Genomic DNA, 25,914 nt, shown 5'->3' with positions numbered 1-25,914 from the left:
TGCAGTTCTCCACTTCCAGATCCTTGTTGCTTTTAAAATGTTAGAACTGACTGATTCTGCATGTGGGTCAAAAAAAAAAAAAAACTTAAAATGACAAAAGTAAAGAGAAAATAAAAAAGTATTTAAAAATGCGAGATGAACGAAAAAGAAAACGAATTGGAATAAGAAATTACCTTTTTAAATGTGTGATTAGGAAAGGTGTTTATTATCAGATTTATGAATTGTGTTGTTTTTAAATTAGCATAGATTTAAATCTCCATTTAGAAATAGGATTTCCAAACTTTTCAAACAGCAGTATATATTTCTCAAACGATCAATACAATTTTTAATTCTTAATTATAAGATTTAAATGTTAAATTAAAAAATATATTTTTTTTTCCTTTTCTGTGACTCTCCTTGTCCTCCATAGCTCTTTAGTTCCTTTATCTAAGATTATGATCTATTGATTTGTGTCTAGGCTGACTGGATAGCATAGTAACAAAAGTTTTTCAATAATCTGACAAGACATCATGCAGTATAAGCATAAAATTACACTTTGGATTTTGTGTAGCAACTAAATAGATTGAAAAAGGGTTATTAATATGGGAGTTAGAAGGATGCGTTTCTGAAATTTTTAATAGAAGTCTAATTGTGTCTAATGTTATTTGAAATATTGCACCTTTTTTATGTCTAGCAAACAAGCATATCATTATGCAACACAGTCCAGACAATAACCTTAAACCTGACCTTTTTTTTCCTCCTAGTACATTCCTTTTCCGCACCGAACAATATTAGTTGTGCCTAGTTACGATCCTCTTTTTTTATTCTCCCTCCCTTTTTCTCTTTATTTCAGTTCCTCTATATCTTTACTGTGTTGACAGTTAGTGGATAAAAGAAAGGCTGGATAATAAAAGATTAAAAATAATAAAAAAAAGACTAGATAGGTGGATAGAAGGAATTAGCTTTTAGGAAAGTTAGAATAAGGGGAGGAGAGAGGGAATGTGGATGAAGGGAGTGCACTATAGAAATGGGTAAAGATAGCTTTTAGGGAACTAAAAGCTTCTTCCCCTTTTACCTCAATGCAAGGCTTCTGTTGTGCAGAATCACATGATAAATGGGAGCTGACTTTCAATGGATGAAAAGCAACTCGTCTGATCTAACAAAAATGGAAGGGATAATGGACTTGAAGCATGTTAAAATGTTTGAATTATGTTAAAACACTTTAATCCAACTATCATGGCGGATCGCCATTCTATTGTTTTGTCAGCAATAAACAATGGGGGCCCAGGTCAATACTGAATCGTAATTGGATTACTGGCTTTTAGTATAACTTTTTAATGGCCATGAAACAGCACCAAAATTATTTAATGATTATCCTCAAAACTCTACTGGAAACTTGGCAAAATTTGACTACAAGTTGGATTGCATATTAGATAAACCAAACATTTCTCATTAAGAGTGTAAAAAAGGCTGCTTGGCACAAGATCTCATGATAATAAAATGATACCAATATTTTTCAGATGAATAATTCCTGGTTCATAGAGGCCTTTACATGTTGCAACCAAATGTGGCTTCATGGTCTAAGGCTACTTCCATACAAAGTGGAATGGGTTATCTGCACAGATCTGCCCACATGGGCAAACACTGCAGTTGTGGTTGATTTGCAGATTTGTTAACAAGATGCAGTTGCCCCAGGGGGGAGCTTCAAACTTCTCTAACCTGGGAACAGCGATCAAATGTGGTCATTTTAATGGGTGCTTTATCTGGATGCACCCTGTCTATTTTGACCCAGAAGTTTGCTCTACATACCCAAACCAGGCTTTATGTATCTGGATGAAGTCTAATCTTTTACTACAAGCTCAAGAATATGAAGATTAATGTTTTTCTCTGGGCACTCTGTATGCATGTTTGAGAAAAAATTAACTGGTTATTTATTATGTAATTACAATAAACAATTTGACATTTGCTCTGTAGCATCCTATAGGCACCAGTAAATTAACTGATTTGTCTTAAACCAGATCATGGAAAATAGGGTTGTCATGATGTGATGACACATGCTGCAGTGTCTTAAAGGGAATGGAAACACCAGACAACAGCGCACACTGTCAAAACTGCAGAATTAAGTTTATTTCGTTTAACGACCTGAGAAAATCGTCATCGGCTATCGTGATAGCCTCATATGCTTAAATGCTCTATTGTATAAAGAAGTTTTCAAAGACGAAATTCTTAGGGAAAGTGGTCCAATTACCTCTGACTTGATTGGCTTAAATGTGTGATTTCAGCTTGACCAATTTCCAAAATATGTTAGTATCCTATCAAGGTGAAGTCAAAAATGTAGAGCCACAGATCACCACCACATCAAATGCTTTTACCGAAAAAGAAAGTCTGACCTTCCAAAACAATCCCTAAAAAAATTGACATTATATTTAATAAAGTTCTTCGTAGAATTTAAATATGAAGCAATGTCAAAAACACGAAATAGTTTATCTGTTGCTGTCACCACTCCTTTAAAGCAATACCGTGTATCTTTTAACCACTCTGAGAGCTAAATCTGTAACTTCTAGGTTTAGCTCCTTGAAATTAACTGGCACCCCGCATCGTACATATAAAAAAATAAAAAATAAACTCCCACCATGGTTTGGAATTTGATAACAGACCAGTTTGAACCACCAGATAAATAAGTTATGGATTTTGTTAAGGTAAAACCACTCTTACCTCTCTGGAATAAATCTTACATAAAAAATATGTCTGATCAGGTAATTGTCATTTATTTTGATGCCTAACAACTAACCACTATTATAGTAACTTGAGTTAGCTCTAATATTTAAGGGGATATTTAGGTCAGATGACTCGTTCGGCAATAGATCTGACCCTCTCGCATTACTTTGGTTTCAAACGCTATAAATTGACCCCAAAAAATCTTTTGGGGTCAAATCTCTTGAATGAAGCTATGACTTAGGTCAAAAGTTTAGTGTTGCTTTAAAGCTTTCAACATATATTTGAAAAAAAAAAAAGATGGGATTAGTTTACTTCTTTTTTTCATATTAGAACCTTATTGGACTATCATGAAGTTTCACTATATGTTACAGCGACTAAGGTGTTACAGTCTGGTTACAGTTTATTCAAAGTATATTTTGAAATGTGCCAAACACATAGTCCATATAAAGTAATACTCTTGTACAAGTTCCACTGGTGAAACTTCTGACAACTGTAGTGTTTGTTATACATAGAAGAATATAACGACATATGCAAATAAACCATACAACAGTTGATTAAGAAGAAATATCAGCTGGGGGAAAAAAATGTATCCAAGTCAATCTAGCTAAATCAATCTAGCTTATAAGCTATAATTATTGGTATTCTACTGTATGTATTCAACCACTGAAAAAAAACATTTAAAAAAAGGATACCAGAAGTGTAAAAACTATCTGCAAGTGTATGAGCCATATTGTATTTTAAGGTTGGATTTCTAACTTCGACATTCACCTTTAAACCCTCAGTCTGATATTTAAAAAAAAAAATCAGATTGAAAAGTGGAAAAAAAATCTAAACTTTATACATTAGCCAAGTGGGGGAATTTTTCAACTCTATTTTGTCCTTTAAAAAAGAAAGTCAAAATAATTAAGTTGTATTAAGAGTTGTGACACTTTATCAAAACCTACTGAAGTAAAATGGCATTCTTAGATTTCTCCAAAGTGCTGCTAAATTTTCATCTCATCAAATTTTCAGGAAGCGAATATCATGCATCATCTTATGTTGAATATATCATCGCCTCCCTGCTATTCATATAGCAAAGTACTTTTTAATTATTAATGCTTTCAGTGACAGAAACTCACCCAAAGTATATTTTGTGAAAAATGCAATTTCACCTCTAGAAGGAGCCCCTAGATAGCTGACTAGACAGAGGCAATGGAGTCGAGACCACTTGCAATGCTCCGAAACACTGAACTCGGTAAATCTCTGAGAGGTATTTTAACTGCCATTACAACAGCAGGGTGGTTCTCGTATTGAATTCTTTCTCCCACTTATGGAAAAAAAATCATATGCTCTGTTCAAAAGAGGGTGCGTAAATTGAGCTGCTCTTGTCCCACAATTGTGTTTCTAATCACTACTGAATGGATCGGTTTGACATCACACTTTCAGCAAAAAATATGCAGCCAAACCATTGTTACTGTAGTGCAATTTATGAAATCTCTTCCTGGAAATGCAAAAATGTAATGAAGCATTAGCAATTGTAATTTTAAAATGAAAAGAAAAAGGGATCTGAGTGACTGAGAATAACTTTAGTTATGCTGACATACTGTACCACATGTACAACATATGGCTGCAAGCTGTAGAAGATTAAAAGTACAGAATGTGTTTTACCCTGGCAGGGCTAACTTGGGTGAATTCCACTGAAGTTCTCAAACTCCAGGCCTCGTTTCCAAGCTGCCAGTCAAATGCCTTCTAGTGCCTCAGTCTGAATGATTTACAGCCCCCTAGCAGATTATCAGGGTAACATTAACTCAGTCATTGGAAAGATGGACAAGTGAGTCTTCCTAGAAACAGAGATGCCAGAGTAGATACTTGTTAGTCCCTATGCTGTGAATACTAACACTTATAACATATGGACAACCCTAGGCCTGTCAGCTTGTCCTGTACCTTTTATACTTAACAGATCTTCTAAAGATCTTTAAATTGATTAAGTAAAATTTCTCATTCAGTTAAGTTCAACCAGCTGAAAATATGAGGTGCTTGAATACTTGCAAACAAAAAAGACCTGTCAAGATCTGGTGGAGCTTTTACAGTATATAGAACTAAATTTCTATGGTTAGTGGGAGCCCTTGTCATCTTTTGATTGGTACTTGGGTTTCACATTGGGGAGGTAATAAAGGTTCAGTATCTGGACGACAGGAGAGGTTTTGACATGTGAACCGTGTAACATGTGGATCAAAGAAACAGCCTTCCAGTTGAAGGACGCCCACTCTATCTACTGACCTACAACCCTTCCACGCAGCATATCTGGAGTGATAAATTTGTCGCTGCAGTAGAATTAGTTAATGTCCAAGTGTGCAGGCATGGCACTGGCGCAAAGCTGACAGGAAGAGTCTGTTTCTGTCTCTTTTCACTAATCAACACTTACCAGAAATGCTTTACTTTGTGATTGCACATGTTGACAGGTTCGCTACACATAGTACTTTGTCTAATCTGCTTCTTTTTGTCATTTATTGCTGTATCTAATATAAGAAGCCCAATGTTTCTCACAAAAAGAGCCCATATGCCATAGGAGCTTTGTAGGTGGAACAACAGCTGTTGTTAAAGTCTATGAGCTTTGTTGCTATGTGAAACAGGACACAAGCATCTGCTGTCTCAACCAAAATTACTGAGGTTAGAAGACAAAAGTCTGCTTTTAAGCAGTCTGTGGGATTTAAATCACAGTGGGATTTCATTAATAATGACATACATTTTTAAAATAAGAGGATATAGAGAATAGCCATCATAAATGTCAGTGATTCACAAAAAAACAATTGCAGCCTTTCTATATCTTTGATACGTAAAGAAAAATTATAGCCACGCAACAGTAAACCATCTAATGCCACCACCTGCACCCGAAACTACTGTTATGGTTTACAACAGTTTCTGTAAAGCAAACATCATTCTGACAGCGATATAACTTTCCTTTAGCCTGCCAGCTGTATCAACTTGTATCATCAATTATGCCTTGTCACTCTGCTGTAATTTCACCAAAAGTCAAGTAAATATCTAACTTTTCAGTCTGGCTGTCATGCCTTTGAAAACACCAAAGATTGTAGCCGTGATTTTTTTAGGCCTTGAATTTATTTTTAAATACTCCAGAAAAAAAGGAAGATTCAGATGAAGCCTCTAGATGCGTTTGCATTATAACTTAGGTAGGAATAACTGAAATCTGAATGGACATCTGCCTGAAGGGTAACTCCTTATTTTACCTTAGTGTTTTTCATTTATTTATTAAAGGTAATACATTACAAAAAATTACATCAGATTTAAATCTGTCAGTATAAGAACTGTCTAGATGTAAACTATCATTTTAGGTATGTCTTAGCTTTAGCTAGAAGTCCAGCTCCTGATTATGTCAAGTAAGCTTTCATTGTTGATGTAAAACGCTGCTGTCACAGTCTGAATTGGTATAAATAACTTATGCTAATGTATTTGACATTAAAGGATTAAGGGAAATTAAATTTTAATTAAATAATTGATTTCTGATGGCACAATGATCGGCACCCTGATGGTACCAAAGGCCACGTGAAGGGCAAATCAGGAGCAGGGTTGTCTTCAATCACAGCACTAGATTATTAGCATATCATGATAATCCCAAGAGAAGAAGGAATTTTGTTAAGAATTTAACAGGAACTTCTTGACTCGATTGGCTTCACCAACGCAAGACCACCAACACAGTAATGCAAACTCTCATATTTTAATGAATATATCTAGAATTTGATTAATATAATTCAGCAATATCCCAAATATAATTTTATTATTTATATCATATAAATATAATACAACCAAACAGAGTGGCATGCTGTAGTAAATGTAGAGTCACTTTCATTTATAACAAGAAGTAATAATAGGATAGTTCAGGTTGCATTAAGTAATGCATCCATTTTTATGTTTGCAGATGTGAAAGAAGAGAATTCAACTTTATTTTTATTACACTGTCCCAAGAACAAAGCAACGAAATGTAGTTTGCATTTATCCAGAAGTGCTGTACAGGATATAAATATTTATTTACATGTACACAGACACTATATATGGACTATAAATTGTATACATAAGCAGAGAGTAATTGTAAGAGGCTATAAAATAAATATTATAACTATATACAGATTATACAGTAAAGTTAGGATATGGATTATATAAATATATTAGTGGGGTTATAATAAAGGAAAAGCAAGGAAGTTGTGAACCTGCCTGCAAAGAATTTTTATTTTAAAACAATCACAGCTGTTCCTCCTCCTCTAATGCCATTGACATCCACCAAGGACAACGTCAAACAAGAGCTCTCTTCTCCCTTGAATCAAACGACCACAGTGATCTCATTGATGGGCATTTCATGCAGATGCAATCCAGCCTCAGGCATTGCCAAACCAAGACACTGGCATCAAGCGGAATGGCATCTGACTCCTTTTAAAAACAACATAATTGGCGTCCCAAGTGAGAACTCACAGCTCTGTGTCACCGTAACATCATGTAGGTAGAGTGGTCTCACAACTGGGAGCTAATAAACACCTTGTAGCTGCAGTAGGTGTCAGCTTTGCACCCCAGATGAGAGTGTCTCCAGGAGACATGAGAACATGTCATAAGCAGGCATTAGCCCACTCGCTAATAACACTGCTGGTCATTTTGTGTGGCGGTGAGAAACGGAGAGGCTGTGATCAGTCACCCAGCTCTAACGTTACCGTCCACACCACCACCACCCACTCTGTCTCGCCTGCTCCGGTCTGCTGTCAAATCTACGCTCAAGCTGATTTCTTCCATGAATTATTAATGCAGCGCGCACTCAGAAGCTGCTCTCATTGTTTTCCTTCTCCGTTCTGTCTGTATATGATTTGATTGCTAATACACTTATATCTAAGCATACCTCCCTGAAACGTGTTAAGGCGCATGATTTTCCTGTGATATCTGACGCTCTGCATTAAACCAGCCACTATGTGGAGGTTCGGGTTATTGAGAGCATTGATCAACGGGCCGTAATTCAATCTGGGATGTCCACAGCAGGGTAATGCTGTAGGATAAGTCAGCCCTTTGCAATATGCCACCACCTACTGCGGGGCAAAAAGGTGAATCCTATTGATGGCACTAGATAGCCAAGGTCAGCTGCTGCACATTAATTAGATGAAGGCACCCAGTGGGCCGATCACATCGCACAGCGGAGAAATCCAAAGGAAAACTTAAAACCAGGTGACATGAACCGACCAGCAGCAGATTAAAGAAAACAATCAGCTTGATGGGGTGATGTGAAAGCCGGTAAACACAAACACAGCATAAAACAGTCACTTTTATAGGCCTCATGGAGGGAAAGAAAAGGAGTACGCCACACCCTTGCCCCTGTCTCCATGTGATACCTCAAAGTGTATCATCTATCTATTATATTGGATTGTGGGTTGTGATAAAACTAGAGAGGCTGCTGCTGCTCCTCTATCCTCTCCCTCCAGTTATTTATAACATATAAAGCTACAGCACTTTATGAATAACCGCAGGCACAGCCTGACACAGCCTTTAATACTGAGCTGCACAGGGTTTTGTGTGCATAGTATACTTTTCTCTTTTAAATGTAATATACACTCATAAGGGGAAGACTGAAATATTAGAAAATCAGAATCCACTGTATTACATATATGTATATGTGTATGTATGTCTATCCAAGCAATGCTGCCTTGAATACCAAACAACAGATACACAAGTGCACAAGTTTCTTCCTGTGTCCCATATTGTCGCAGCTAGAGCTATATATAGACCCCTGCTGACTGTCATTCCGTTCAAAACAAAGAGTCCCAAGTTAATTCTGTGGAGAGGGAAATATCTGCAGAATCCAGATTGGGTTTTTTTTTTTCCCCTTCCCAGCTGCTCGTTATAACAGAAACGCATCGATTGCAGATGGATAAGAAGAAAACATGCATTCAGGGATGGATCACGACTTGCACACAAGGAGAAATGTTATCTCAGCAGAAACAAAGGTGTTGGCAAATAAGGGCTAGATTAAGGTAACGCATTGCAATTGTAACTCTCCAGCATTTCCCCCCACCAACCCACCCACAGACAAACACAAACACACACCATCACACACAGGTTCTCCATTCTGCTTCCCTCACAGACTCTCAGCCAGTCTAAATCGCGGGACAATTAAATTTGATGAATGCTTTAAGCTTTCACCTTACACACAAGGGCACTATGTGCCTGGAAAAACAATAATAAAGAAAAAATAATAAATTATGCACTGATCATAAGTAAAAAATGGATTTAAAATCAGTGTGGTTTAATGTTTAAACCTACAGAGGACGCACCTAAGCTCAAGTCCTTATTTTCTGTGGTCTATTTTCTACAGGAGAGCTTCTGTCCTGACCAACACAGGTTTAGTAAAAATCTTTAGAATATATGTTTGTCTTCCAATCTTACATTGCAGCGAGATCTGAGTTTTTTTTCTCTCCAATTCAGGAATATTTTCTTTAAATAGATTTGGCACCATTATACAGCCATACCTATGTCTTGGCTGCGCGCCACATTAAGCCGCATTGACAAAAACGCAAATCCCCCAAAAAAGCTAATCCATGGAAACGTTCTTATTAATAGAAATAGCATTAAGCCTTCCAAAATGCATTTTTTATTTTTTTTTTTTTTTGATATCATCTTTACAGATACTCACCTGCGACAGCACTCACAGCTTCCAAGCATGCTTTCGCATCTCTTCGCGACGGCAACTCCCAGCCAGCCACCAGCGCTCAAATTGAGACGCACTATCTCAAGTCCATCCCCCGCCTTTAAAAGACGGCTTTCATAAAACAAACTGAGAGGAAGCGCTGACCGCCTGATTTCAAACGAATTTCTCCACAGCGACCGCAGCTCTAATGTACGTTTCAGTTGAAAAAAAGCATTCCCCCCCAAAAATAAATAAACCGCTCCTAGTGAGGCAGTGATGCTGATGGGACTCCCTCCTCTGACCGCCCCGAACAAGTCCGAAAGGATGCTGGTAATAAAAAGGAGGCAGGGATGCAGATGACAGGTTATCGACTCCTACGCGCGGCTCCTCTGTAAGCAGGCTGGCGCGCGGCTCCTGGATGCGGTCCCTCTTCAGCCACTGCGCTCTAAGCAGCACCGTGTTTGCGCGCGTGCGTGATTGTGTGTGTGTCTTTGTGGGACTGACTGTCGTCAGACGCAGAAGCAATCCGCCTTGTTGGAAAGGAGGGTTGGAGATGATCAACGGAACGCATTCTCTGCCCGGGATCCAACTCGGTGTGCGTCCCTCTGCGTGTGTATGTGTGCTGTAAACTGATGGATATGTTTGTGTGGAGTCTGTGTTATTTTCTGCTGTAGTTGTCTCCAGTCCGTTTATTTATTTGTTATGTTGTGTCTGTTTTTTTAAGGCTGTTTCCTGTATTTTTACGCACGTAAAGTGTAATAACGCAAACGATCGTATCTTTTAAAAACACCCACAAACACTGTATTTAAATGAAATGTTAACTGAGATTGAAAGGGGCTGATAGATGGGTCTGTTGGACAGTTGTAGTTCCTAATTCGAAGGCCTGATGGCGCTGTGAGCTTCAGGTACAACCGTCTTCCCTCCTTTCCAAGAGGCGGGCCCTGCGGAATGTTGTCTAACACATATCTGATCCCTTATCTATCCCCCTGCGAGTTTATAAAGGGGGTCTCAGGCACCGTCGGGGCAGAGATTGCAGAAAAGTGTTTAAAGCAAAGAGAGTAAATATTTCACACGGTTAAACTCCTGTTTCTCTCCCCCCGTCTGTAATGTGCTCTGAAGTGAGAGAAGAGCACATCATTGCTCTGTAATTGTCATAATAGGGGACGTTCAATGTCACGGATGGCTCTTAATGCGCAAAATTTGAATTTAAATAAGTTTTAATGTCGTTACACAGGAATCAAATAGTAAAGATTCATTTGCAATTTCTGCTTGGGGTTCTTATTGATTAGAAAAGGTGTTAGGGGGGCAATGAGAAGATTTTTTTTTTGTAGATTTCTTCTGATATGTTAAGATGAGCTGCTGCTCATGGAACTTGAAAAGTTTCAAATTCTGAATCACCAGGCTGATGATGTTGATAAGAGTTATTTCAAATATTTCTGCCCACTGTGCATACGATTCTGCTAATGAACTACTTTAGGGAACTAACAAAATTCTGTAAATGTTTGTAATAATAATAATAAATGTTATGTAAATCCATGTTTTTGTCCTACAATGGGGGAAATTTGCTTTCTGCCTTGTGTGGCGCCCTGGGCTCGAACTCAGAACCTCTGGATTCTGGAAGTGCAATGCCCAAACCGCTAGGCTGCCAAAATATGAGTAAAAGTGCTCTTTTAAGGTATTTTTTTTTATAGCACCATCATGTTTTTTTACAAGTTACAACTTGAATTCTGAAATTAATTACAGGACAATGGAAATTCCTTTTTTACCCTTTTCAAACAGGTTTTATTTTCATTTTATAACTCAAAATAAGCCTTTTTTTTAAAGCAATTTAGCATTATCCTGCCATAATTATCCCATTTGGTTAAATATCCCAGTCATAATGACACATTCAAAAGTTTACAGATGTTTTCCTAAGAATTTGGTCATATTCATTTACACTATTAATTGTGTTAAACATTTTGCATTGGTGCATTCTATTTAGTTCAATTCAGTTTAGTTTTATAGCACCAGATCACAATATATGTCATCTCAAGGCACTTTGCAGGGGCAATTCGATCACATCACACAAGGAGATTGGTTTCCTTTCGAAGAAAACCAGCTGATTGTCTTCTCTGAGTTGCAGAATACACCTTATAGATGAGCTTGAGGCAATTATATTTGTTTCCTTTTTGTCATTGACTCTTCAACAATCCCTTATACCATGCACACATGCAGCGACAGTGGAGAGGAAAACCACCCATTTAGCAGAACCAGGCTCTATGTGAGTGGCCTTCTGTGGAGGTGATTTGAAGGTTCAAAGGGAAGCAGACATGCAAAAAGAAGCAGCTATAAATGAGGTAACACTTAACCAACACCACAGGTGACAGTGTCTAGAAAATAGCAACCAGCAATGGTATCAAGGTGTTACTTTATTGTATCTGTTATACTATATCAGTTGGTTGTGCTGTTTTTTTTTACATCTCTCTTTGCAGGTGATGAAGCAGACTGAAGACATTTTATCATTGTCTCCCTTTCATCTCCTCTTTCTTTCACCCTTTCTGCTTGTTCGACTTTCCCATTGAAGTGTTTATATAATCTGAAATACTCCCTGCATTAATTATAATAAAGCTATTTACGTGCATAAATCAAGTGGAACACTATGGCGAAAGCTGTACTGCTCCACTTGTGAAAGTAAAATCTGTTGGGCTCTTTTTGGAATCAAGACAGTAATTCTTATTGCCACATTGCCAGACAGGACAATGTATTGAAAAAACCCCAAAAACAAATAAGGAAAGGCTACTGGAATATTACACCATGGATGTTTTTGTCTCCCTTGTATCTTAAAACCCGCTTCAAAGACCCTCAGGACATCTGGGATCGTTCAGGCATCACAGCGACATGTGAATGTCATCAGCATCAGTTCACGCATGGCCAAGGCAACCTTGCACCTTTCCACCTCTGACCGTTAAACCAGTCCTTAGGGGAGGAAGGCGTGAGGGCCAATCTGACCATTTTTTTTGTGTGTTTTTTTTCTAGCTCAGCACACTAAAAGATCAAGATCAAAACTTAGCTGCAACAAAATACCACAGACTGCCCATTTAGGCTTCAGCCCAGCTGCCTGTTCCACTTGTGAGCGCAAAATTGAGAATAAATGGTTGAGAGAACCCTTGAATTATTATGTTTGGCAACACGTTTCATCTGAGCATGCATGTCACCCAGCAGCTGCTCAATAATCCCTTTTTATCATCAGTATTTTTGCAGAGCTGGTGAAAATTTGCTTAAAGTGGTGGAAGATGAGAGCACCGTTCAGAGTAGTAAGATTATAGCAGAGAAAATTAGCTTGGGTACGATGCACTTCATGGGAGGCAGAAAAGAGGCTAGGTTCACGGTCTTTATCCCTGCCTGCCTCATTGCCATTCACTCCACCCTGCTAAAAGCTCCAAACAACATCAGAGGTAACAATGGATACCTGTGATGCCAAAGGCTTGAGAGCTTCCCATTAATAATTAATTTTGGTTGTTCCTCAGCTGCAACAAAGATATTTTTTTTGCTGTGTTGGGAGTGACTGTGCTCTGTCACATTGACACTCAATTAACAAAATTAAATGAATGGAGGTCCGAGAGAAAAAAGGCAGACAAAAACTATATAAATGGCTTAAAACTGTATGACCATGACTATTATTAGAACAGTCAGTTCCTCAGATTCCTGGACAGTTACAGAACACATTTTTAGAACTAGTTAAGATTTCCAATTGTAGCATATTATCTTTTTTTTGGTGCACATAACAGTCTGAGGCACATGACAAGATGCACGTGACAGATGACAATAGGGTAGAGTTTGAGAAATCTCTTCACTGAATCCTATGCGATTTCTGCAACTGCCAGAAAGATGGAGAACTATTGTACATATAGGCCTGCATCAGGGAACAACAACAGTGAAAAAAAATGTAAATGAATATGCCATTAGACAATTATTATATGTCTCACTCTATGACTGAAACTTGAAATACATATGCTATTGAAATCAATAAGATATAGACTACATAATTTAATCCATTATTTAAATCTGTTCGATTGACCTAAATTTGAGTTAACTATATATATATATAGTACTGTACATGTTTTATTGGTGCAACCTATGTATTGTACTACACATCATATGTCGAAGTATGAACCTTTAACATGAGCTTCCAAACTCTGTAACGATTAAAAAATGCGGCTAACCATTAAAGATGGTTCCCACTAACATCAAATCAAAGAGGCATTTCTCAGTTTTCTTCTTGACTGAACTTTAATCTTCTGTAGATCAAAGTCTACTTTTTACTCAATACTAAACTGGATAAGGAATCTTAAAAACATAGCTTTCCAAAATATTGCAAAAATCAGAAGTTGTAATCCTTCTTGTAAGATGAATTTATTTGCTATACACCTCATAACTTGTTTAAAGATGATCAACAACAACCTCTAAAGAACCTACAATGAAAGTTCTGTCTGAAAGTATTATTTCAGATTTACCCATAGTAAGCCTTTAATTTATATTATATCTATTTTGGCCTTATTTTTTCTGTGGTGAAAAAAACAAAGCTTATTTAAAAAAATGTATATCCTCTCTAATTGGGTTGAATATAAACAGCAGCAACATTATCTATTCAGTTAATCTCAAAAGACAAATTTATGCTGAGGCAGATTGTGCAACAGGGGAACTACATCTAGCCTTGCTGCTAGGCTATCTTTGTAGCAAGTGAATTATTGGAAAGCGCAATTCTCTTGTGGCTATAAAAAGAATTCTTTTATAACTTCGACTGCACTTCCTTAAAGAAAATCAAACAAGGTGAGTGATGCCTCTTTGTGTTGTGAACCTGTGCTCAATAAATTTGTTCTATTTAAGACTGTTCTGAAAGAGAGGATTTGGAAGAAGGAGTCCTCTTATATCCTTTGGGAAAGAAGACACAAAAGGCAAAAAATATTTTCCCATGCTGAGTAAGCACATGTTGTGGGTAAATGCAGACTTAACAATAGTGCAATATATACAAAATCTACAGTCACAGCAACAATTTATGATGGTCTTATAAAATATTATAGTGGTCTAGAACAAAATTATGTGCTCATCATTTTTTCCATACTTCAGTTCTCCTGGTGAGGAGCAGTTGACAACCTATCATCCTGCAGAAGCAGTCCTGACAGCAGGTAAACCCTGTAATTCCACTCATGCATAAAGGATGTGTTATTCTAAACCCCTCCTGCTTGGTCATGTCAGTGATATGACAGTTTTTCACAAACTGTAAGGTCCTAAAATATCCCTCCCTTGGAAATATCTAAAACGACTGATCCTGGCACAGAAGTATAACAGTGTTAATTTTCTGTGTAGACAGAGGATCCATAATTTATACCATCCGCAGTTCCCAGCTGGTAAAATTGCATAGGTTTTTTAATTGGGTTCAGGTCACATGACCATTACTGTTAGATCATCCTGCATCCTTTTAAAATAGATAGAAAAATATGGAAATTGCAAGAGCCATATTAAAGGCTCCTTTAGATTTATTTCTAATTTAGTACAGTATTTGCAAATGCATTCCCTGCTCTGGTACAGCAAGACCAATCAGTTTTCCTTTCCTTTGCCATTTGGGATCTTCTTAGCACTCATTCCCTAACAGCCACTACCATTTTTTTTACCTATTTAATGCAGCATGCCTATCTTTCTAACCTTTAGACTGACTTTTCTTCGCAAGAAAAGTTAATTATTTCCTGTTTAAAATCTTCAGTGTAAATGTTTTTGGGGTTTTTTTCACCGCTTGTCTGGATACGAGCAAATTATCTTGTCAACAATATGACATATTGTTCCTTCATATTTGTGTGTTTGTGGATGAGATGGGATGCTAGTGTCTGACAAAAGGAGACTACTTGCTTAGCTTGTCATATCTTTAGTAAAAGAACATGCATTTATGTTGATTTGTTTTTGATTATATGTTTCTGCAGCATTTTTCTATATGGACTGGGACATCAAATGTCCAGGTGAGTTAGATCTGTGGAAATGCTTCTGCCGCTTTTTTGGATTCATGCAGCCTAAACCTAGTCCTGGGGTCTCATTTATGAAGGATGTGTTTATAACGTCCTTGCAACGGTTGTGATCTATAAAAATATACCTGATGGTAAAAGGTGTGGTCCTCAGGCAAACCTGTCCCCCACATGTTAGAGACAACAGAAATTCCCAACTTAAATGTGACATGAGGAATATTGCAATTCATTGCTCTCAGATTATCAATTTCATTCAACATTGGCATTAATATAAATTGCAGTGTGATATACTTTATGCCTTTAGCCCCATTATGCATGAAGACCTGCCACATGAATAGCAAAACACCTAAGAGGCAACTTAAATCATACTGTAGTGCGGCAAATGTTTTGAATGCCCACATGACACCTGTCTGGAGAGGTGTTCGAGGCTCATCCCATAAGGCGGAGGCCCGGTGGACGGCCCAGGACACACTAGAGGGAATCTGTCTCTCGACTGGCCTGGGAACAACTCAAAGTTACCCCAGAGGAGCTGGAGGTTTTTTGGGGGAGAGTAAAATCAGGGAGTGCTGCCCCTGTCACCCGCTCCCAGATAAGTTGAAGACAACAACAACAATTTAAAAACTATTGTGACATTCATGTTTCGTACTGTATGATGGATACCTTAAAAATGAGAAAATTAAGAAGGAAAGCATTTTTCATGGCTCACCCAGACTTTCTGGCCCATGATGACCACTGAGTTTTCAGCCAACCAGACTACAGTCTAATGCAGTAGGATTGCTCTTTATGATAAACTGTGGCCAAAAGGATAGTTGAGTGTCCATGATTCTAAAGAAGCATTAAAATAAATCTCTCCCTGCATTTCATTCACAACATATACTGCCTCATCCAGTCTGTAGAGCTTGCTTTTACCACACACCTATCAACATTTGACCAAATATGCAAATTATGATGATTTAAATTTGTGAATTTTAGGACAGCCAATAAAACTTTCCTTGCTAAATAATCATCAGCAGACCCTCTATAGTCCAGTACAGTGCAACATACACTAAGTCTGGGTTTTGCTGGTGTTTAAGACAAGTTCTCTAGTTTACTTTTTGGTAAATGCCCTAAGCACCACTGCATCTGATCTCTCTTTTCTGTTGTGGGTCTCATCATTGTTAGAGACCCACCACAATCAGGTTTTCTGCAAACTTCACAACCATTTTTTTTTTTTTTTTTTGGATAGCAAAGAAGTCATGTGTTAAGAGATTGTAAATATGCCATGGTGATTATTTTATTCATTTTATTATTATATTTATTTTTTTAACCTTTCATCACATTGTTGCTTATCTGCATTTTTTGCACAGGAATGTAATAATTTACTGTTAGAAATAATAGGAGTTGGTCAAAAACGAGACAAAAACGAGATTATTAACTTTTGGCAATATAATCATTTTGAAGTTTTACAAAAGAACCTCTGTGCTTCAAGGAATATGGTTGTGTCCTTTCTCAACCTCCCAATGCAAAGAAGAATTACCTCAGTTTAGCAGTACAGAAGTTTTGTAGTGAAGTAGTGGCCCAACCTGATGGGTAATGATGCACAAGTTTCGGAGTTAAGAATGCAGTTTTTGGAGCAATCATTCATCCTCTTTGGATCTTTATCAGATAATTATGTTGGCCACCCTACAGTCATTCTTTTAGAAGCCATTGTGTCCTGCAGACTTCCAGGAAAAGCTTATTCAAGGAAAAACACTTTTATCTATTCAAAGGAAATGCTTCTGACAGCTATGCAATAATAGGAACCACTCTTAACCATAACATTGTCTATCTTTTTCTGAGAACTTTCTCTTTTTTTCAACTCAAAATCTTTACATGACATCCAGCTTTTGAGTCAGTTATAACTGTGCACATCTTCTCCTGCTCCAGTTAAAGCCCCATCCTCTTGACTTTATTTACGTTTTTACTTAAAAATGTCTTTTAACCACCTTGTTTTATTCATAAAGGATCAAACTTCATATGTAAAGCAGACTGGCACCTCAGTAGTGTAGAGCATATGCATCTAAAAGCCTGTAGTAATTTCCCTGAATGTACTTCGGGTCGGAAGCTCCTTCACTGTTCTTTGGAATACTCTATCATGGAATTGTCAACCACGTCCATGTTAAATGGGTCCATTCTAGCAAACAAATGAATGGTTATATTCAAGATCAATTTAGTGGATATGCAGACGCAACCAACATTAGCTCAACTCAGACGCCAATGGCAACTCCACATCAGGTGAAAAAAGTTAAAGAAGGGAAAAACCTTGTCAAGTATGAGTGCGAGCTACAAGTACAAGGAAATGAGTGTTGCAGTTCTGTGTTTTGCCACAGGTGGCATCATCATTACAAAACTCTAATTTAAAAAAATTTAGATCCCCTAATTATGACAATTTTTAACAGAAAGCTAATAAAAGCTAGAAATTTAAAGTTCAAATTACTTATAGTTCTAATTTGATAGTATGTACAACATTAAATACATAACAAGTGAAAAAATGTCCAGCATTTTGTTGTTTATAGCATAAAATACTTCACTAAAATAGCAAACAACCTAAAATTCCTCTTTCGGTCACGTGTCACACTGAGGGATGCTGTGACGTCAGTATAGTATAGTAAGGAAGTAGTCATATTAATCCAGTCCATATTAATTCATCTTTGTTATGGATTTTTTTTATCCTTTAATGAAGACAAATATGAAGCAATTCTTAGCAAGTCTTAGTGGTTTTATTAATGCTTGCTGGTTTTATCACTGCTGCTAAATGTTCTTTGATCTTACGCAGAGCCGGTAGAAGTTCATTATCTTTCAGAACATTTTCCGTAAGGTTCTGTGTTTTAATTAGTTTAGACCAGAGTCTAAGGTTTTATTTGAAGAGGGTTCACGGGATTCGGATTGGTTCTGTGGTGGCTGGGTTCGGTTTGGTTCTCAGCGTGCTTCTGCGGCCAGGCGTGAAGGCTGACTGTCAGTGTTGGAGTCCTGTGTGCGGTGCTGGCGGTTCTGCATAGCAGGCTGTGCAGCGCTGCTGTGCCTGGGCAGGAAAGGCGGTCCCTTGGTAAGAACATGGCCCTTCATGCTGTCCGGGTGGGAAACATTGCCCTTCGGATGTGGTTTTTACCTGGTTCGGCTCATGGCTGTAGGCTGGTGGGGTTCGAGCTGTGGATCTCCTCATGCGGTAACTGACTTTTATCCATCATGGTTCTTGTTGTTCTGGAGGCCGGACCATAATGATATGGAAATCCGCCTGGAGCTGCGGCTATACTAAACTGTGCAACTAGCTTGGGTTCATTGTTTTATTAAATAAAATATTTCATAAAAATATAATCAATGCTTTGAATCAGCTTTATTGCCATCAGGAACTTTATTAAAACTACACAACATAAAAACTAGCCATTTGGAATATTGAATCCAACTGATGCTGTGAGAGAGCGTTTGACTACACTGACGTCACAGCTGAGGATCACTAGAGAAATTGTAAAATTGTAAAATTCTCTTGATTTTTATTGCTTGGAGCATTTTTAGACCAGCCACATAGAGAAAAGAAAGGATTATATACCATCACACAAGGTAGAACTGCTCTAGACGCACTCCCTTCTATTTGACCTTTAAGTTTAGAATATAAAAATCAAACAGATGGAGGACAAAATCCAAAAATGTGATCCTAATTAAAAGTATTTTTCCTTCCTAAAGGTTTTTTTTTTTTAGGCTAATACGTTAGGCTGCAGTTTGATGCAGTTTTCCTTTCATTGTTAGTTATTCAGATTAAAGATGGGAAAGATCTATAACTGTTACATGTTAAGGGTATTTTTTTCTATTTAGGACAGTTCTTCTGTCAGGATGAGACGTTATCATCTTCATCATGTACATAACAATTATTTGGAATAGAAATGGGAGCACCAAAAGAAGGGATAATTCTTAAAATTGAGCTCTGTCTCTGTGCATTCAAAATGTTCTTGATCTAGAACACTGTAATATTTTGATATGGCTGGAGCCAGAGATGTCTCCTCATGTATGATTTAATGATGTCAGATGTGATGTGGCAGGCTGCATGTATAAAATGCTTCTTTAACTGATATTCTGGGCTGACTTTCTGAAGAAGCCAGCATGGTGGTAACTGCTGCCATTTGTAACCTGAGCCATTTCTCTGGTCTGAGTAAGATTACAATTTCTGTTAAAATCTGTTGTCACGTCTCATAGTAATTTAATACATAAACCTTATGAAGTGTTATTTAAAGTGTTTGTTCTGAGTGATATCTTCCCAAGAAAAGCCGGAGAGAAAAAGCTTAAAGATTTATACATAGAGCTTTCCTTTTCACTTTTTATCTTAATATAAAATCTGACTCTTCAAAAAATTTTTCCACCTGGTAATAATATTAGATTCTTTAGGTTGTATTGTAATATCCACTCTAACAGATATAATTGACATCTGCTCTCAGCCCTCTGTAGATGAAGAGAGAGTCAACCATTCAGCATCATTCACAGAATACTTCTACATGTACAATCATATAATAATTACCAGTGTACGAGATGTTTTAATGTGACACACACTTTCATACATATATATATAGATATATCAACACATTATTTACTAACAGTTTCAACAGTTCCAAAATGGTGATTGTAATTTTAAAAAAATTGTCTGTAACTCTAAAAAATGCCTCTTCCCTAAAATGCAACCCTCTTTAATATAGCTAGTACATTGAAGACCTATCTATACTTCAATGTCTGTTCATTTGCAGGCACTCAGGACCTGAAGGGAAAATGAGATTAGGCTTTTTGGGCTGTGCAATCACTCAAAGGATCAACATGGATTTAGCTGTCAACAATTTGCCGAAGCTATGGTGGCAGCTATAAAGTGATTGAAATCTTTCTCTCCTTTGGATAGTGTGATGGCAGTGAGAATTAGGAGGGAGGGAGTAACCCCCAAAATTGCAGTGAAGAAATGATTACCAGTGTACACTACTCCCAATACCATTTCCCTCCACTGCGGTGTGAAAAACAAAGGGATGGGATTTGATTCAGGATCAGATTAGATTTGTGTGCCTGTGTGTTTCTGTGTTCATGTGGCCCAAGTGTTTGTTGAGACTTTCCCGTGTACTTGTGTGTTACCCAAAGTCAGAGTGATGGCAACATCTTTTACAAGAAGATCTGATGTCAGGAAGACATTGTCCCTGCACCAGGATGACAGACAAGAAGCTCTGGCAATGGATGGTGCTCCGTACTTGGAAAAAATAAATAAAACTGGGACCATAGTTATAGAGGCCTTGAGCAGAAAATGTGCAGGAGTGTGAGGTCACAGCCCTGCTCGTAATAACCTGTTTACAGGAAAAAGACATTTGTCTTGTTGGCAAAACGAGATCCTAAATAACTCTTTCAACAAAATGAAGGAACCTCTACAGTGGATGATTACTAAATGTGTGTTTTAGTGATTCTTAGAGAAAAGTGTTAGTTTTTTTTCATTAAGAATAAGGCACATTCACATAAAAGAGTTTGGAATTGATCTACAAGTGAGATTAAATTTTCTACAATTCCTTACATGTTATGGTCGTAGACTTATTTTATTTATTTTGCTTTTATTCTTATAATGCTAAGTAAACTCTAGTATAAGCAACTGCCTTCAGAATAATTTCTCTAACATAAATGGATGTGCTATATTAAATCATCATCCCTTGTTTTTAGGGTAACACAGTAGACTGTGGTTGGGCAGGGGAGTGGGTTGTGTTTCTAAGAGATTAGGTCTGGGTTAAGCAAGGGTCACACCAGTTAAGTCTGACTTTTTAACCTCCATGCAATTTAGAGAGCTACGCAAAGGTTGAGCAGATCCCAATCTGTACAGGCATCTACTGATGAGTTGTTGTGGTGTGGCAGTTGGGGTCTCCACATTGCTCCTAATGCGTAAGGGGAGTTAAATTCAAGACGTTTGTAGACTTTTTTTATGCCACTTGAAATGAAAAATTAAAACCAACTTCATAATAAACACAATAAATGTACCCAAATTTGTATTTTAACATAAACCCTTACTTTCTGGCCCTGTAGAAATATTTCCTATTTTAAAAACTTTCCATAAAGAAAGAAAGCTATAATACACACAAATAACTGGTATTTCTAACAACTACTGTACTGAATTCATGAACTTTATTTCCACAATACCTCTGCTTTCTTTGTAGGCATACTGCCAAACATTATCCAGAGATTTGGTGCTATTGGCGTTGTTGTTGATGTCGAAGATGGCTTTGAAGGGTGGATCAGAACTGAGAAATAACTGCTGCTTCTAGGTAACCTGATTTCAACGCTTTGTGTTTCATGCTTCATATGTGTGACTCCACTGCCTTCATTCCCATTGTACCCAGCTTTAATAGCTTCTTCCACAAAATACACTGTGCCTCATATACATTCCATGGTATTGGTTTTAGCCATGCGGAAAAGTCTTGGCTGGATAGCCAACTTTCGTTGAATTGATGTGGTCCAGATGTCCAAATAAAAAGCTAGTGGCGCATCACCCCAAGATCCATCCGGCACATGGTTTTTATTGGTACTGCTATTGGGACAGAACCAATAATGGTTAAAGCGAGCCGTTAAGTAAATGTAAAAAAAAAAAAAGGTTGTTGTCAGTTATTTTCATGTTTGATATGGATTACAAAATAAAACCCTATAAATGAAGTAGTAACAGTTTGAAGACTATGAAAGACCAATTTAAGAGTTTATAATACCAATTAAAGGTATAGAGGACGATCTTTTATTTCTGGGTGGATCATCTAAATAAGTGGTCCTACTATAAAGTTCACTATATAGTCCCCGCTTTATATAGTGATTGAGGGATTTTAGGGGTTAGGACGGACATTCGGGCACAGTAAGCTTCTATGAGCTATGAGAACAGCAACTTTTAAACAGAGCGTGCATGAGGAGAAACAGGATCATGCATGCTCTCCCATGCATTTTATAGGTGAGGAGCGGGTACAGGGTTGTGCTTGTGCTTTTTTTTTTAAAGTGGAGAGGGTGGGTCTTGCAAAAAATCCTCTACAAAACCTTTAAGGCCATAGTTTTATATTGAAGAATTCAATGCCTTTTAACTCTTTAATGATCCACAGGAACACTGCTCTAGGATGGGAGGACGGTAGCTTCCCTAGAAGCTAAACTAAACCGCCGATTTCTTCCTGCAACATGATGACCTGCTGAGGGTATGCTAGAATAAGGACATAGTGACCCACCCAGAAATCATGGAAGTGTCAGATGCAGGATCAGCACAAGTCGACTGTTGTCTGGACTGCGTCTTACTGACCCTGAGGAAGGCCGGAGTTGAGGAGGCCTGGTACTTCAGTGATCCACAATGGGGAAGTGCTCTCGACAACCGGGTGTGCCTTAAAGGAAAATGCCAAGCTTGCTTGTCCTTGGCATAAGGCTCATACCTCTTGGCCTCCCTTCAGAAAACTCAAAAATGGTAATTATGTCCATTCCTGCTGTGGGTCCATTTTGGTCACAGTCTTCTGTCAGGAAATGGTGGAACAGGACCCAAAATGCATTGCAGAAGAAGGAAGGTTTAGTGAACACAATCTGAACCAGGACACTACAAGACAACCAGGTCTGAAATTTGGATTGAGATTAGATACATTAATGAAAGAGAAAACAAATTAACAGGGGACAACAAAACAAAACCAAGAATCTAAGATTTTATGGTACTTTATCATTTGTTTTCAAACTTCTGTTCCTCAACGTTAAGGAAAGGCTAGCTACTTAAGGTGTGCTGTAACATTTTTCTTCCTCCTATTTTCATGATCATTTTTTAGATAATTATCATCTTTACCTCCATCTCCATGGCTTTGAACCCCAGCTTTATTTATGCCAATAGAACATGCAATCAGCTCATTTAAATTGGCAAAATCAAATCGCCTTGCATGTCTTAACATTGGACCAGCAATGTTTGTAGATCGACAGTAAGAGGCCCACTTAGTACTGTCATGTACTAAAACAAAATTACATTGTGCCTCCAAATCTCTGAAATTCATACCCTATGTGTAATTGCTACTTCCACTAAATATTTTGTGTATGTATGTCTTTTATGTATATAAATATATATATGCATATATTCTTTCTATCCTTATTGTATCCCCCTCCTTTTCCTTGGCACTAAGAAAACAATTCTCAGAGCTGTAATGACAGATAAGATATGTTAAAAATAAATATGTACAGACAATTTCTGTTATAAAACTTAAAGGTGGCTGCATTATGCTGCAGGTAAACTGTTCTTCAGGAGGTACAAAGAGCTTCGACTTGACAGTAAGACATGTAGTTCTAAATATAAGGCAATCCTTATGGGAGTAAGGGGAAAATGTTTTAGCCGCAGTTTGAAGCACTGTAAAGTGTGTATGGTGTACTTGCACAAAACCATTTTATGTTACTTGCATGTGAGACTGAAGGACAGTGTCATTGAGAAAAACAAAAAAAGATATATTGATGCAGAGGAGGAAATCAAATAGAATAGAAAAGAAAGCAAATTTGAGAGGATTATTCAATATCATTTGGACCCCTGTGATAGATTAAAGCTCACGTATTCAAAGACATTGTGTTTTGTTCAAGGGTGGAAGTGACTTTGCCAAGACATCATGAGATAAGAAGCTAACTCTTATTAGTTTAATGGGAATGATAGTCTGCCCAAAGCAGAGTGAGTAAGTGGTGCTGGAGCATCATTTTTCTTTGCTCTACACATTCCACTAAGCTGAGGTTAAATAGAAGAAAGAGGAAACTGCATAGTAAATAGTTTTTTGAAGAAAGTTTTACCACTAAACCCAGTTTACTGTATCAAAAACGCTTGGTGATAAACGAAGGTCTAGTTGCAGTTCATCAGAGCATCCATTCTCGAAAATCTGTCTTTTTTATGTATTATAAAAAGCTTGCTGGAAATGATAATATTTCATTGTCACACATGATTTATTTGATAAGATCTAGAAATGTCATTTCAAGGAGTCCGCTTTTGTAAAACTTCAGAAAAATGGTTACTATTGTTGTAAAAATACTTGTGAAGAGAAATACAAATCTGTTTATTCCTCTTTGAAGCTTTTATAGAATAGGCACAGACAATATCTGAACTTCTAACGGAGAGCAATTTGTTTTATCATTGTATCCTGATAAATATGTATTAGTTTAAGCATACTAGGAAGAAAAATTGAGTTGTTCTTCACACAAACACCTGCTTCGATAAGGCTTTTCTGACTATCTCTATTCTGCAGTTTTTATTTGTTCAATCTCTAACATTATGCTCTCTCTGCCTTTTCTCCTCATAGTAGCTTTGCCTCGTCTGTTCCTGTTTGGCTGTGACACCATCCTGGAGAGAAATATCGGCTATGCTGCTGCCATAAACACCTTTGTGTATAGATCTTGGAGCTGTGCCTTTTGTAAGTGTATTCCTGTTTCTCTGACTGTGACTAACTGTATGTCTTCTCTTTCATCCTCTGACATGGCAGCTGTCTCGGAGCTGTCTGTCTGGCTGTGTGTTTACTGGACGGGGCCACTTGTGGAGCTGATTGACAATAACCCTTTTTATCTCTGCTTCTACTGTATCTGTATGTCTGCTTCTGTCTGCTTGAACACCATTCAACCTCGGCAGATGGCTGCTCACACTGAGCCTGGTTTCCTTTGGAAGTTTCTTCTTGTTAAAAGGGAGTTTTTCCTCTCCACTGTCGCTACAAGCATGCTTGGTGTGAGATATTGCTTTTGAGTCAATGAGTCGATTCAATCAGCTGGTTTTCCTTGGAAAGAAAACTTTGAACCAATATGACCGTATGATCTGGTTGAATTGTCTCTGTAAAGTGCTTTGAGATGACATGTGTTGTGCATTTGCACTATAAATAAACTGAATTAAATGTAATTGTCTTGAAAGTGTTTTCTTCGCGTCAACATTCAGATTGTGCCAAGATCATTCTTGCATTAGTCTTGTGTAGTGACAGCAGTTAGAGGAAAAAAAGATGTCTAAATATTTGACCAGAGCAATTAGGAATACGAAATCATTCTATCTTTGAATAAACTAAAAAAACACACCTTACAGTTTCTAGATAATTCTAAACCAGTTTTAAAAAAAGTTTTAAAAATTACAAGAGGATGGTTTTCAATCAACCTATTAGCCTCATAATAACAGACTACAAGGCCTTGTATTCACACCTGTAAACTTAATTTTTGAAAGATCCATAACACTGCGAAGAACACAGCATCCCCAACTTGAAACATGCTGTGGATATGTTTTTTTTTTTTTTTTCCACACCGAGCCTGGCTTCCTCTAAAAGTTTCTTCTTGTTAAAAGGGAGCTTTTCCTCTCCACTTTCGCTACAAGCATGTTTAGACTTAGATTTATTTTGCCATTTTGTATACATAAGTGTATATAAAAATAAATTTTGTTTAAAACAACTCTAGACAATTTCATTTCTTGAAGTGCAGCCTTGAAAACAGTAATAAATACATAAAAAGTAATATAAACATATGACTGTATATTTACAGTTCTAACATTAATTTTTTTCTTTATAAGCTTAGCGAGAGTGATTGCATTTGAGTTAATGAGTCAATGCAATCAAC

At 37.4% G+C, this 25,914-nt stretch overlaps 1 protein-coding gene across 2 annotated transcripts in view; it reads right to left on the bottom strand.

Annotated features, from left to right (window-relative positions):
• Nucleotides 1–25,914, bottom strand: part of LOC107095312 (leucine-rich repeat and immunoglobulin-like domain-containing nogo receptor-interacting protein 1) — a 168,679-nt gene that overhangs the window by 16,219 nt on the left and 126,546 nt on the right. Inside the window, exon 1 of one of the 2 annotated variants that reach the window (XM_015391336.1) lies at nucleotides 9,359–9,920. The exons of the other annotated variant lie outside the window; for it this stretch is intronic. The gene's annotated coding sequence lies outside the window, so the exon portion shown is untranslated. Of the gene's footprint in view, nucleotides 1–9,358; nucleotides 9,921–25,914 lie in introns of those variants that run through there. 2 annotated transcript variants of the gene reach the window in all.

Source organism: Cyprinodon variegatus, unplaced genomic scaffold, assembly GCF_000732505.1.
Source record: "Cyprinodon variegatus isolate N-32 unplaced genomic scaffold, C_variegatus-1.0 Scaffold536, whole genome shotgun sequence".
Lineage (NCBI taxonomy): Eukaryota > Metazoa > Chordata > Actinopteri > Cyprinodontiformes > Cyprinodontidae > Cyprinodon > Cyprinodon variegatus.
Note: the sequence above shows the minus strand (reverse complement) of the source record. Positions and strands in the feature narration are given on the sequence as shown.